Raw genomic sequence first — 15,977 nt, forward strand, 5'->3', positions numbered from 1 at the left:
TTTAATTGCATTATCCTATAGAAAAGTACTGTTCAAATTTCTTATAGGAATGTCGTATATAATTTTTATACGATATCCTATAAAACTTTTTGACTAGGGTATTGCACAGTTTCTTCACATTCACCCTTAGGGGCTTCTGATCACGGTGTGATCTCTCTAAAACTATTTTCTCATTCTTCTTCATCATCGAAATCCCCTTTTCAGCGTACCTCTAACAACTACCTTAAAACTGACTTGGACTCTTTCCATGACTTCTTTTCCATTTCATTGTGATAGTCCTTGGGTAGTAATCTTTCGTCTTCTTGCTGACAAATGTATTTCTTACATAACTTCTTGGATTCAAGTTGGCATGGAATCTTTTATTCCATTTCAACAATTCCAAGTAAAGTGTCACTCTTCTCCATGGTTTTCCTCTCATTGTGCTGCTATAATTTCCAATTGTAACCATTACTTTCATATCTATCAGCAAAACAATTCTCCAGAAAACAAACGTCTTTTACTATTGCTAAAAACCATTGTAAAAAGTTTTTGTCAATAAATTGCTTCTTCATTCTGCAACATCAGAGGTTCCTCAAGGTTCTATTCTTGTTCCTATGCTCTTTTTAATTTACATTAACAACCCCCCAAAAACTCTTACATCCAAGGTGGCATTGTTTGCTGATGATGCTACCATTTACACTTGTCTTAATAAGAAGCCAATTCTGCTACAACATGGTAGTGGCTGGTGAACTTTAACTCAGATAAAAATAATCTAGATCTTCCTATATTTATCAACGGTAACCTACTCGATGAGTCATCTACCCTTCGTCTTTTATGATTAACTCTTACGTCCGATATTTCTTGAAAACAATACATCAAATCCATTGTAAAATTAGCATCTGTTCAGGTTGTATATTTCTAATTTAAGATTCTATTTTTTATCTCTATAAATCACAAATCTGTCCATGTATGAAAGACTGTTGTCATATCGGAGGCGGAACTTTCAATGATGTCCTTTTGTTTTTAGACAAGGTGCAAAAACGCATTGTAAACATAGTTTGACCTCCAACCATTATCACATCGTCACAAAAAAGTTAATTGATATACCATGGACCACAGCGACGGAAGGAGACCAAAACCATTCAAGAAATGATGTTTCTCTTTCTCTTTTCTATAAATACTATAATGGGCACTGTTTTTAAGAGCTAGTGTCTCTTGCGCAACCTTCTAAAATTTATTCTCGTGGTACTCGTCATTCAATCAAGTTTCATCATTTTACTGTAACTGTTCCTAAGTGCTTCAAAAATTCTTATTCGCCTAGTTCTTTTCCTCAAACATCAAACTTTTTGAATTCGCTCTTTTCATCTTACTTTCCTGATTCACATAGTTTTCAATTTTTTAAGTTGCCCATTAATTGTTATCTTGCTTTATAAATCTTTTCTTTTCCATTAACTTCCAACTCTAATAATAGTTGCCTGCAGCCTTGTTGGAAGTGAAGACAAAAAAAAAAGAACTTTAACTACTTTGAAATAAAAAAAAAGGAGTTTTTCTTGAATGGTTTTGGACATGGTCTCCATCCGTTGCTGTGGTCCATGGTATATCAATTAACTTTTTTGTACTTCATATTGCAACAAGTTGAACATAAACATTAGCCATGATGAGTTATTTTAATTTTTAAAAATTAAGAATAAAAAGTGGAAATTAAAAAAAAAAAAAAATTTTATACTTGGCGCAATTAAATAAATCATTACTATTTATGAGAGTCGATGTGAAGTAAATTAATATAACTATGGCTAAACTGTTTTTAAGGTGATTGTGTAAATATATCAAATAAATTACAAAAAATTTATTTTAAAATTGAGTAAATAATTACATAAAAATTATTTATTAAATTAAAGTTGTTTAATAATAATAAATTTAACCTCAATTTAAACCTATTATTTTATATTCTCAAAATTAATTTAAATCGTCAAGTATCCAAGCTAATTTTTCAACAGTGTATAGCTAAAGTCCTAAGGTATATATATGTAAAATTTTTAACCACATCAATCCAAATTTTTAAGAAATTTAATTTTTTTTAGATCACGTGCGCTCTTTTTAAAAAATGGAGTTATTTGAAGTATGGCGAAAACTTAATTAAGAAGAAAGATATTCTCGTTCATTGGATTTTATTTTTAAAAAATTTTGTGTTACTGATGTAACTAAAGATTCAGAGAGGTCTTTGCAGTTAAAAATTTCATATTTGGCATCAAAATTCGCAACAAAATCGTCTGCAGCACGTGTGGTGGTGGAATAAATGTTGCTTAGAGGAGCAGATGTAGAATTTGAAGTAAGCATATATCAGCGATGTCCCTTTTCATTATCTGGAGGATCTTAAGGATGGCCCGAAAAAAACTTTGACGACTCGTCCTTTAAAACCAAAAAACGGAAGGTTGAAGGCTTTGTAAAATTGCAAAGTGTAACTGAGTTGACCACCGCTGCTAAAGTAGCATGTCGTATGTCGGGGCACAGAAACCAAGCTACTTTAATCAGAAAAAGTTTGGAATCATAAGAAAAAATAAAGCGGTCTTTAACGGCAAGCCATGTAGCATTTCCATCTTATAATAATCTATGAAAATCAAAAAAGTTATGTTATCCATTAGATGAAAATATTTCTATTACAGAAACATGCGCCGAAATTAACCTACAAGCCATACTTGATAAAACTACTGAACGCCTAATTAAAGCCCAGTGTGAAGTTTTTTTAAATTATACTTTTACTACGCCATTCCCATTAATTAGCAAATAGGAATGTGATGGGAGCTCTGGTCACAGCACTTATAAACAGAGATTTAAAAACTCTGATGCTATTGATGAGATTTTTTTTGTATTTTCATTTGTTCCGTTGAGACTGAAATATTATTCGGCAAAATCCGCGACCTTCATCCGCACTTTTTTGCCGACCAATTAAGTTTATTTTTTTCAAAAGAAACAAATGTATTTACAACAACAGAAACGTACGAAGTTTTAAAAGAAGTATTTCAACTTATTCTAACATCTATAAGACTCGGGGAATCTCAAATTGCTGTTAAACATGACCTAATACTCTCAATTATTGATGGAAAAGTTTGCAATGCCTTGATTGATACAAGTTCCCAACAAAAATGTTATATATGTGGTGCAACTCCAAAATTGATGAACGGTGAACTAAATGTTAAAAAAGAACATTATGGTTTGGGTCTATCTACTTTGCATGGATGAATTTGCTTTTTTTAGTGCATGTTACACGTTAGCTATTATTTAGATGTAAAAAGTGGCAAGCTAGAAGATTAATCTAGTGCCCAAAAACGTTCAGAAGATATCAAACAAAAATTTAAAAACTATATGGGTTTTATTGTAGACAAACCAAAACCTGGGTTTGGGAATACCAAAGTGGTGAGATTACGGGTTTAGACGTCAATCTCATTAAAAATTTCAATATTATATTAAGAACACTTTCCTCAGACTATGATATTAATTATTATGAATTTGAAAAACTTTGTACTGAAACCAAAATTTTTTATCTTAATCCATACCCGTGGTACTACATGCCTATTACTGTGCACAAAATATTTGTATATAGCACGGAATTTATAAAAACATGTCTCCTTCCAATCAGACAGCTATCGGAAGAATCTCAAGAAGCCTGCAGCAAAGATTTTCGTCGATTCCGCGAGCATCATACAAGAAAAAACGCATTTCCACAAATATAGATTAGCTCATAATGCTTTTGGTATCAGATTTTGGTATATCAGATTCTGTCATCAACTCATACAGAGAATTGTCAAGAAAGAAAACGAGTAAATTACCGTTAAAAGTTTTGAATTTAATTGTCCCACCTGTAATACCACCACAGCTGGTTGGAAATACAATTCTGTGTGGCGATGAAGATTATTTAGAGTTCGATTCTTCGGAGAGTGAAAATAATAATGATTCATCCGATGATAGTTGTTAAGAAAATATATTTTTTGTTTTACGTTATCAACTGAATTATAGTATATTTTTTATTTTATTTTTTGGCAAAATTTTATAACATATTTTATGTGTTCAAATAAGGTATTTATTTTTATTACCTAATTAACTTTTTTCATTACTAAAATTTAAAAATTCTTAAAACTATAAAAAATACTTATAAAAATACTTATATAAAACTTAAAAATAATCAAAAAATGCGTAACTAATCAAAATATCAATTACATTCTTTGGAATCAAATTGAAGAACAAAATATTTTTGTCCACCTAGCTTATATAAAGCGATTCACTGTGTCAACTAAAACTCGAAGTATGGATATTGAAAAAAACGATGAGTTTTAGCGGAAAAAAACGTAAACATTTGCCGCCACGGATGATAAAAAAAGAAAAGAATAAAAAATGTTACCCACAGTTACCCAAAATAATTTATAAGCAAAAACCTATAAAATATTTTGGGACATGTTTTACAAAAAAATGATAACCATTTGCCATAAAAATAAGAATGTAAAAAAGGAGGAATAAATTATAATTACAAAAAACAAAGTTTTTTAAATAATTTAAAAAAAAAAAAAAAAAAGTATAAAAAATAAATTTACTATAAAATATGTGATATATAAAAGTAATGCAAGGTAAAAATAAAGATAAAATTAATAAATAGAAATTTATATGTCATACTATTACTTAACAGGTACAAATTTATTTTATGAGTTTTACGCTGGATCTCTAAGCAACGCCGAAGTAATTTGTTTACGAGCTTCACGTTTGATCCCTTTGCAACGCCAAGGTAATTTGCTAACTATGGTTTCGTTTGATTACTTGGCAATGCTAAATCATACGACTTGAGATCATGTTCTGAAAGAAAAAAAAAATTAAACTTTTCTTTTAGTTCGCATTTCCATACAATTTTACCAAAATAAAAAGTAATGAAAAAAGTACGAAATGCACAAAAAATTGACCGGAACCAATCAAGTAAGTATGCCTAATTTACTAAACATGAGCATACCGAAAGTTACCTAAAACCTTTTATCATATATCCTGCAAAATTTTCTGGTTTTAAACACAGTCTATTACTAAAACTGTAAAAAAAGTAAATCATTCGTTGACAACTATGAAAAAATTTAAAAAATGAAAATACATCATTTCCAACGACATACTATTTAACTTATTAAAAACAAAGCAAAAAGGACGTTTAACAAAAGTAGAAAAGTAATTATACTCTAAAAATAAAATAAAATGACTATGAAAACTGGGGAAATGATTACTATTGAACATGTATCCGAAAAAATCGGAAAAAAAGAATTTTATATTATAATCATGAATTTATACTATTAACAAATTATTGTTATTGATATAAATCCATCTAACAAACTTGTTAAAACTGCAATATTGCAGAACCTATAAACCAAAACTGCAGAACCCATCAACCAAATCAATCTCAGTTAAAAAAGAAAAATTATTAAATCTAGGTCCAAAATTTATTTCGGCAAAAAATAAAACTTCATTTATTAATATTGTAAAGTCAACAGACGAATATGCTCTTAAGTTACAGAAAAAAAAATTTATGTGGAATTTGCTGAGTTATCAAAACAGTGTATAAATAAGACGCTAACTAAATTTTTATATTGAAAGTAATAATTCTAACAACCAAAAATGTGCAGTTAAAGATGTGACGTTAAGAGCTTAATGATATAACTAATATAAAAATATACCCATTTGATAAAAAAATACCCATTTGATAAAGGCAAAGGAACATTGATCTTATCAACCAGTTTCTTGGTCTTATTCAACGAACATTAAGTAAAAATTACCCTATGCGAATTATAATGGAGTGAGGTATAAATTTAACCTGAGGTGTCTCAATTGTTAATACACCCCAGGATAAATTGTTAATACGCCCCCACATAAATTAATGCAACATCTTGTTCAACTTATACAACTCAATAAATATCAGTGCAGAGTGAAAAATTCATCATCTTTTGTATTAGGAGCAAAAGAAAAAATGAGGTTCAGGTATCATTTGACAAAGTAAAATTATATCCGTCAACAGCACTTGATAAAGCAGTTTTAGCTATTATTGATATTTTAAATTATAATAAAGAAATTATAATAAAAGCTTCAGCTACCTATTAAATTAACTTTAACTTTCGATTAAAGTTCGATTAACTTAAATAAGTTAATCGAACTTTGCCCTAGTATGGGATAATAAAATTTATCATCTATATTTATGAGATAACAAAATTTAAATCTTAAAAAACTCTGGTCCGATAAAATTATCCATAATGGTAGTAATTTCAGAATATATTGCAACTCAACAATCGTTAACCATTAACGTTACACCAATATACTTTAAACCATATGTCAATAAAAGCCACGCCAGCTTTTTTAACTTTTTTAACTAACTAAAGCAGAATATTTTTTTGGCACTTTTAAATTTTCAAAACAAGACTATACAATACACACGTGAATAGCAAAATAATCAACAAACTCAATTTCTTAGATATCTGCTCATTTTATCACTCATAAATATAATTTTTTATATATTTATATATTTATATATTTTTTATATATTTACGGTAACAAGTATATAAAAAGAATGCAATAACGAATTGTAAAATGAACGAATCAACTTGTAAAATCTCAATTGCGTATATATTGTGACATATATTGTGACAGGGATATTTATAGGTTTTCTTGCAAAAGCTTATAAAGTATGTTCTAGTAATTACATAAAAAAATAATTGAAGTCCTCATAAATATTTTTACGAAAAATGGATATTCTCGGCAACAGCTTCTAGAAATTGTTGTCTGCCAAATTAACATGAAAATGTCATTAGGCTACCGAGTGTTCTTAAATTAAGTCTAAAGCGAGTTTCGAAAAGTCGACAAAAAACAGTTTTTTTTTTTTGGAAGATCTTTACATCATCCCTCCATATTGCCCAGGAGTGTAAAAGCTTGAATGTACATGTGGCACTTTTTATGTGTAAATAGAAAAAAGATAACAACACGAATAGCTGAACAACAATAAAATATGACCAAAAAATTAATGACTGGAAAACGCCAGGAGTTATGGAGCATGCAAAATATTGCAAAGGAACAATTAATTTGAATAATCCCAAAAACACTTTCGGTCATCCCAAATAATAATACTAGATAAATTTTTATACTAGATATATATACTAGAAATGCTGTTAAAATATAACGATTGCATGTTGTTACCCTAAAAATAAAATTCTAAACCGAGATAATGGCAACCTTGTGATGACCATTGGAAACCTTTTCTTTTTAAATATAAAAAACTTTATAATATCATGCAGCAATGATTAATGTAACAAACTTTTATAATTTTAGTTTAAAAGTAAAAAATAATAAATGAAAATTAATAAACACAAATAAATATTGTGCAACTTGTATTTTACAATTAAAAAGTTTTAAACTATATCATTGAAGATTTGGAAATAAGAAAACTACTAGATATATCAAAATTGCAAAAAATAAATTATTCCGAAAATATGGTGATATCCATGCAGAAGAGTAGTAATAAATCATTTTTCCACAAAGCATAAAATATTAAACACATTTAGCTCATATATAACTTTTATTTAGAATAGTTTGGACAAATTTCTTAATAACTGGGAACAGGTTTAATGTAAAATATTATAGTAATTATAATTATAATGAAGACTAATAATTATTATATATAAAAATAAAAAAAGACAATAATGAATAACAATAAAATTAAATTTATAATAAAAAAATATTAAAAAAATATTATAGTATTAAAAAGCAATAATAAAATAATAAAAAAATTATAATAACAACAGATTTTAGGATTTAAAATTTTTAATGTAAAATAGTAAATAACATAATTTGTTTACATTGTTTATGTGAACATAAACTATATGTTTTAAACATAATTTATGTTTATATTGTTTTTCTTACTACATACTTTATCATAGGGACTGTCCATCAATTATGTCAACAAAATAGGGGGGAGGGGGATCTGAAAATTTTTGACAAGGGGGAGAGGGAGAGTACAAGAAAAGTTGACGTCAATAAAGTTTATTTTTAAAATAAATTTAGTTAGAAAAAGTTTAAAACCGTGCTACAAAAACCATTTCTGAGATAAAGCCGAGCAGCAAAGAGTCATGTTAGGCCTTCCAACACTTGAAGAAATAAGAATAAGAGGTGATTTAATTCTGATGTTTATGTTCATGCGTGGATTAGATGAAATAAACTTTCATGTATTATTCAATTGTCCTTCGTCGTCAAAGTATATTATACTTGGTCATAATCAAAGACTTGCACAGCAAAGAGAACTCAATTGCATGACAGAGAGGAATTCTTCACGAACCGTGTTGTGTTGCAGTAGAATACCCGCAAATAGAAATTAATGCGACTTCCGTCAACATATTCAAAAATCGACTAGATGAACATTTAAATTAGTTAAAAGAGAATTTTTAAACGATAACTGGAAGTAAAGTCTCTCCACATATGTTTCCAGTATTCTATTATGTTCTTAAAGTACATAAAAATAGAAAAGTATGATACTTGTGACGCAGATGTGCACAAGTATCGTAAAACTCTTAGTATTGGTGCCTAACGCAGCACATCTTTGTTGGTAATTTAAACATAGCGAACATTTATGATTTTCTAAAAGTCTATAAATTTAGTACGGATTGTTGTAAATATTTCAAATTATTGACCGCTAAAATTAACTAAACTTAAAAAAAAGAAAACTAGGCATCGTTTGTAACCTTGTGTTATATACTCACCTAACCTTTCGTTTTTTAATGAGATTTTCTATATACTACTCTTTTTAAACCGTGTTGTGCTTTAAAAATACCAGACACATACAGAACTAAATGAGCACACGCGAGATGTTCACCCGTAACATTATTATTTCTTCAAAGATTGTGTTTGTTGTCCTAATGTAAAAACAAATAATAATTTATTTAAGTACATAATCAACATTATATTATCTAAATGTTTATACCGGAATCGGCAACCTGCTGCTAGCAAGCAGGTTGCCAACCCTGGTATAAACACTTGATGCTAAAACTTTAATGTTTTAATGTTTCTCCTTGTTCTTTTAAATTCCATGAATGGAACAATTTTTTTTACTAACGTCTGTTCACAAAAAATCCAGAATGAAAAATTGTTCTTAATTGAATACAAAATTAATCGATTTTTGACCAAAATATTAACTAAAATGAGTGACTGGACATTGTTAACTATTTTATAACCGAAAGTGGTCCTAAATCAGCGGCTTTTCGAACTTTAGTTTTGACTGAATCCATTAGGTTGAAAAAGTAGTCTGGATCAAACTCTTTCAACTTTAATCGAATTCTATTCTTAAGGTGGTCAAGATTTTTCGCAGTAAATCCATTTCCATAAACTTTTGCTTTTAAATGTGCCCAAAAATTTTCAATTGGCCTTAACTGCGGTACATTTGGGGGGTTATCTTTAGCGTCGACAAAGTTAATACCTAAAGTGTTGTAAGTTTCTAATGTGTGTTTTGCATAATGACATCTTGCTCCGTCAGGCCAAAATAAAATTTTCATGTTTTGATGCTTGGAATTTATAAATGGAAGAAGTCTTTTTGTAATACATTCTTCAGAATAAGTTTTTGCATCCAGTGCACAGTTTTTTACAGCAAAATAAGGCGATGAATGACCAAAACGACTGATTGCAATCCAAACGAGAACTTTCTCGTCAAACTTTTTTTTGAAGTTGAATTTAATGTTAGGATCAGTTTGAGAACTATCCTTTGTATAGTAGCCAGAGTTTTGTGAACAATTTGCACCATTCACACAGAAATAAGAATCATCGTCCATGATGATTTCAAACTCATTTGATGGCTTGAAAAAAGTTTTTGAAAGTTTTAATAAGTTTTTCTTTTGTTTAATTTCTTGCTTTTCTGTTGTTTTTGGTGCATTTTTTCTTTTGGTATACTTTAGTCCATGCATACTTAATAATCTATTTACGTATGAAACACTTATCTTATATTTTAGTGCCAATTTTCTTTGCGAAATCCCGATTCTCTCTTCTGCTCTTGCAATCACGGACTCTCTCTTTTCTGGTGTAATTTTAAAAGGTTTTCTGCCGCAACCGATTTTTCTATTCAATGGCAAATTATTTTCAGACCTTTTAATTATGTCATTAATTGTAGATTTAGCGATTCCCATTTTCTTAAAATGATCCACTGTAAATTTCTTTCCACTGTTTATGTTTTGTTTATAAAAATTTCCAATCACATTTCTAACATCGTTCTCTTTTAGATGCTCCATGTTTATTTGAATTAGTTATTTAAACTCAATTTTGCCACAAAATGAAACTCTTGTTGTTGACCGATTAAATTTAAAAATTTGGAATCGAAAATTCTAAATTTAGAACAATTTGTGTACATTTGAAATCAGTCCGGATTTTTTGTGAACAGACGTTATTAACATAATATCGACTTGCAGTTCTTCAATAAGTTGAGTGAATTTAATTTTTTTTACCTTCTATCATGCACTGAAAGAAGTTCAAACCAATAGTGTTGCATGTAGTAATCACTTTTACTACTATTCACCTTTTGTTCAGAGCAAGCCTTTGAAATTTTAAAAGGCTATATATATTTAAAAAATGTTTATAAGTTAGTTAAAAGTTGAACTAAGTTTTTTTTTCTAAACATTTTACTCTTAAACATTTTTCTTGAAGTTGTAAACTACTGTTAAAATGTTTAATGTTTTTTCATATTTTTTTATTTTACATAAGAAAGGGAGGGGGAGGGGGAAAAAGGGGGGGGGGAGTGTAAACTAATTGTTGACAATTTTATAGGGGGGTCTCAGAAAATTTGACAAGTTATTGACAAGAGGGAGGAATGTGGGGAGTTAAAAATTGCCAAAAAATTGTTGACGTAATTAATGGACAGCCCCATACATTACTTTTCATCTTCATCTGATTTGACATCTGGTTCTTTTAAAAGATTAACAACTTCAATTGACAATGAATAATCTTGTTGGTAATGATATCTGGTGGTGATCATATTTCATTGGAGGTGATTACATTGATGTATAAGTATTAGTTACAATATGAGTAACATTCTGACGAGATCTTCATTGGTTTTTTTCATGGTCATTTTTCTGGTGTAACAACTTTCTGTAACAACTCACATCTTTTTTGCGATTTTTCTGCGTATCTTCACCCAGCATACCAATTAGTAAAAATAAAAATTTTCTACTAGATCCTATCTCTGTATAAGAACTTTATGGAGTATTGGTATTATAGAAATCTACCTGTAAACTCTATATAATGAACAACAGTTTCTTTTAAATTGATTGTGTTGGTTTCGTAAAAGGAACCTTGACTTTTTAAATGACATTGAACTTCTTTATTAAAGATTTATCTATCAACGAAATACTTGATAATACCTCTGCGTTTGCAAATAAACGCTTTGCAATGTTCTAAAAATTAATTTTAAAAACTCTTTCAAAAATGACTGGCCGTTTTCCCATCATTAATATTATAGGGATGAATAAGAGATTTTTTTTTGTTTTTTTTGTTTTGTTATTTCACCTCCCCAAGGCCCAGAAGGCCACTACAGATGAGGAGGCTACTTAATTGTGGTTATAACCCTCTCTCAACTCTATAACTCCGAAACACGAACCTTGACGAACAAGGCCGCTGCGCGGAGAAACAAGTTGAGCGCGGTACTACCAGGGACGTGGTTGGGATCGAACTTTTTAGATTTGTAGAGGTAGAGAATGGAATCAGGAGTAAGAAAAGGGCAAGCATGATAAAGTGAAGCAACTTTAGCAGATGCTAATTTAGCAATCAATTGTGTATATGGTTTCCATAAGAGGTCAATAATGAACAATACTTCACGAAGATATAAAGAAGAGGACTAAGCAAGAGGGTTGCCTTTCATTAATTAAGGAATGTTGAAAGTATTGTGATAGTTGTTTGCACGAAATAATTGAGTTTATTGGAGTTAAAATTTACAAACCACTGCAAATCCCAATCTCTTACATAAGTAAAATAAGACTCAAGATCGGCCACCTGTTCTAAACAATTGAAAAGAGTAGATTTTTTGTCAAGACAGGAGTATAAATTTCAGTCATCAGCAACCAGAAGCAACTTAGATGTAAGATTGTCAATAAGATTAATAATATAGACAAGAAACAAAACAGGACCAAGGATAGAACCTTTAGGTACCCCAGAACTTACTGGAACCGAAGAAGAATATTGGCCTTCAAGAATATCTTTATTAAAGCGGTTAGAAAGAAATGACTTGATAATTTTAAAAACTTTCCTAAATACACCATATGGTGTATTTAGGAAAGTATTTAGGAAAGTTCATATGAAGCAAGCTTATGAAGAAGACCAGCATGCCAAACTTTGCCAAAAGCTTTAGAAATGTCAAGAGCAATAGCCTTAGCTTCTCTGCCTTCTAATGCACAATAAAATCATTCAATCACACCAGTTAGCAAGTCAGCCATAGAGCAAGAGGATCAAAAACCGTATTGATTGTCTGACAGTAAGTTATTTGAGTCAAGATGGTATGTGAGAAATTTGTTAATCAAAAGTTCAAAGAAATTTTGATTAACAAATTGGAACTGCAACTGAACTTTTTCCAGACTCAGTTGCAGTATAATGAATCTATATGTAATATTTACAATATTTTGTAAATATGAAAATATTTACAAAATATTGAAAATATTTTAAATTAAAAAATGCATCGAACAGTAGTGTATTGAGTGAGTTAGTAAGGGCAATGTGCAAATTCAAAGATATTATTTTGATATTTAAATATGATTTTATATTGGTTTCGTCATAATAAATAAGCTATAAACAGTCGCCAAAAAAAAAAAAAAAGAAAACTAAACCAGAGTAGACAACAATCCAGAGTACATGGTAACCATACAACCAGGCGCCCAGCCCTGACAATGGAATACTCCCCTAATATTGAAAGCAGCTAATTAAAAGCAATCCAAGGTTAACTATGCACTGCATAGCAATCAAATTTATATTTCCCATTTTGTGCAAGTTGTTCTATAGAACCATTCATGGTACTATAGAGTAACTTGTATAAAATGGGAAATATCTTCAAGTTTGCAATTTGGTGTTGGCAGCATTTTGTATTAAGATTTGCCTCTACCAAACACTATAATTACAAGAGCAACCACATGTGTTCACCTTAACAAGCTTTAAGTGGAACATTAAAAAACCCATGGGATGAAACAAAGTTTACTTCTTTCATGAAAACTCCTCACAATCCAAATTGACACAACAAAAATTATTAGAGCTTGGCTAAGAAATGTTGCCTCATTCGCCTTACTTAAAGCCAACACTTGTTCAGATCACTAAGCATCAGCTTGCACACTGAAGTTTTGATGACAAGGCTGCACATCTTCTGTGCCTAAATCAATTCTTTGGTTCAAAATCTATAGAAAAACTTGGCAAAAATATTTTTTTTTGCCTAAGCATATTTTCAAAAAAGATATATTGCTATTATTTTTTTTAAGAAACAGTCGGTAACAGTCTTAACTGTCTAAAAAGTTTTAATAGTAATATAATAAATGCTAAATACTTTTAGACATAATCTAAAAACAATTATAAAAATATAATTAAAATATAATTTGCTAAAATTTATTTAAAAATTATAATTCAAAATTTTAAAATTACCCCTGCAACAGCAGGTCTTTTTGCACCCCTCAACAATTTGATGATTGATTTTTACCGCACACTGACAAAATTCTTTACAAGAGAGAATCATTTCAAGTTCTTGACTTAAAAACACATCAGAACATTGAAAATATCTTATTGATGTTACCAGTCTTAATAGTGTAGTAATCGATATAACAAGAAACAATTTTAAACATGAACTGTAAACCATCTTTATTATTAATCTAAAACACAGTAAGTTTATAATATTATCTGGACATAATGTTTTATGTACTGTAAAATTGACAAAATGGAGATGATGTCCTATACCTCTGAGGTACAGATATAATTTTTTGAAATATAATTGAAAAAAAAGTATAATCAATATGCAAAATGATTTAATAGCAATGATTTATAAAAAAAGGCAATGACAATATCATGCAACTTGGATTAATGCCAGGAAAGAAATCAAAAATACAAAATTTGTTAAAAAATGTCAAGAAAAAAATTTTATGATATGATAAGATATGTTTTAGATGTAGTACAACATTTTTTATGATATGATAAGATATGTTTTAGATGTAGTATAACATTTTTTATGATATGATAAGATATGTTTTAGATGTAGTATAACATTTTTACAAAATTGTTGTAAAAGCAATCAAAACATTTTTGAAAACAAGATTGAGAGAGTTTTGAGGTAAAAGTTGATATATATCGGGTTTATTGCTCAGTCTTTTGCTTTTAATTGCCCTGGAAGCTATCTTTAAAGAGTATACTGTTGGTTTACCATAGGAACTAATCTATGCAAATGATTTATGTTTGATTGCAAAAGACAGAAGAAATATTAATACCGAGTTAAGTTTTGGAGAAATAAAAAAAAGCATATGAATTGCACCAGAGAAAAACCTATTCTTTTGCTTTACAATAACCATGCGTCCCATATTTCTCTCAACCCACTCAATTATTTATGATTAGTGTTTATGAAATAGTTTATATCATATTCACCAAACACATCCTACAAACTCCAATTCCTTGATGGTCTTTGGACCATTCAAGGCAAAATTAAAGACAGCTTTGAATAACTGGCATTAAAAGCCATTAATAACTGGCATTAAAAGCTTTAAAAACTCTATGGCAGTCTTATTAATCGAGCAACACTAGTATTTTCTCAAACTAATATTTGCATTTCTTATGCCATAACCTGACAATCTGGTATTAAAAGCTATTCAAAGTCATTAAACGCTACTTTTTAATGACTATAAAAAACTCTACAGTCTTATTAAAGAAAATGATCGGGCAACACTAGCATTTTCTCAAACATTTACATTTCTCTTGCCTAATCACCCGACAATCTAAGCCAGAATTCTTATCACTATCCTAAGGACTAGGATAGTGACTATCTAACTTTTTTGCATATTGATAAACTAGTTTTCCAACTTGAGTTAAAGTAAGGCCATGATGCATTTTACTGCATTTTTTATATTTGTTTTTTTTTCTTCAATTGTAAATACTTATGTGATATATATTTATGTGATATATATTTAGATTTACATCATACTGTATCTATGTGCTTCGTGTATCAATGTGCCTCAACTCCCATACTTATATAATTAGATTTTTTTTGTGTGTGATTTTTTTTGTTTTTGTTTTACTGAGGTGTGGAGTTGTAAAAAAAAAGTACCAACTCCGACTCCAATCTTTGAAATTTTCAGAGTATGACTCCGACTCCAACTCCAAAGCAAAATTTTTTGAGTTCTTAAAAAAATATTACGCGATAAATAAAATTTTTTTTTGCCAAATATATAAAAAGTTCTTTAAAGGTTAAATATTTTGTTTTACTATTGGAGTCGAAGTCACAATTTTTTCTAATTTTATTAAAAAGAATTTTTTTGTTCAAAAGTATCAAAAATTTAATTATTTAAATATCAAAAATTCAATTATTTAAATATAAAAATCAAAAATTTAATTATTTAAATATAAAAACTTATAGTCATGTCAAGACAAACTTATTTTTTTATTAAATAAATATTTTGAATAAATATAATTGAATTTGCAATAGTATTTTAAGTTGCTACAAGAGTTTATGTATTGTTATGCATGCTTTAAAAATATGTTTAAAAAAAAACATAAAAACTTTTAATTAAACTAACTTTCTAGTTGTTATTATTGCAGTCTTTTAAAAAACAATAAAAAAAGAGATTTTTTTTACAATAAAAGTCTCTTTCAACTACGATATAAGGATATATATATATATATATATATATATATATATATATATATATATATATATATATATATATATATAAATGAACGTACAAAATATATGTATATATATAATATGTATATATTTTTTGTATGTT

General features: G+C 28.8%; 1 long non-coding RNA gene across 1 annotated transcript; it reads right to left on the reverse strand.

Moving 5' to 3' along the window:
• Positions 1-4,616: 4,616 nt before the first annotated feature.
• LOC136079695 (uncharacterized) lies at positions 4,617-15,439 on the reverse strand. The gene is made up of 2 exons (XR_010638140.1): positions 13,636-15,439; positions 4,617-4,821 (listed from the first exon to the last, which is right to left on the reverse strand). It is a non-coding gene; the product is annotated as an uncharacterized LOC136079695 (long non-coding RNA).
• Between the last annotated feature and the right edge of the window lie 538 nt (positions 15,440-15,977).

This window comes from Hydra vulgaris, chromosome 04 (genome assembly GCF_038396675.1).
Source record: "Hydra vulgaris chromosome 04, alternate assembly HydraT2T_AEP".
Lineage (NCBI taxonomy): Eukaryota > Metazoa > Cnidaria > Hydrozoa > Anthoathecata > Hydridae > Hydra > Hydra vulgaris.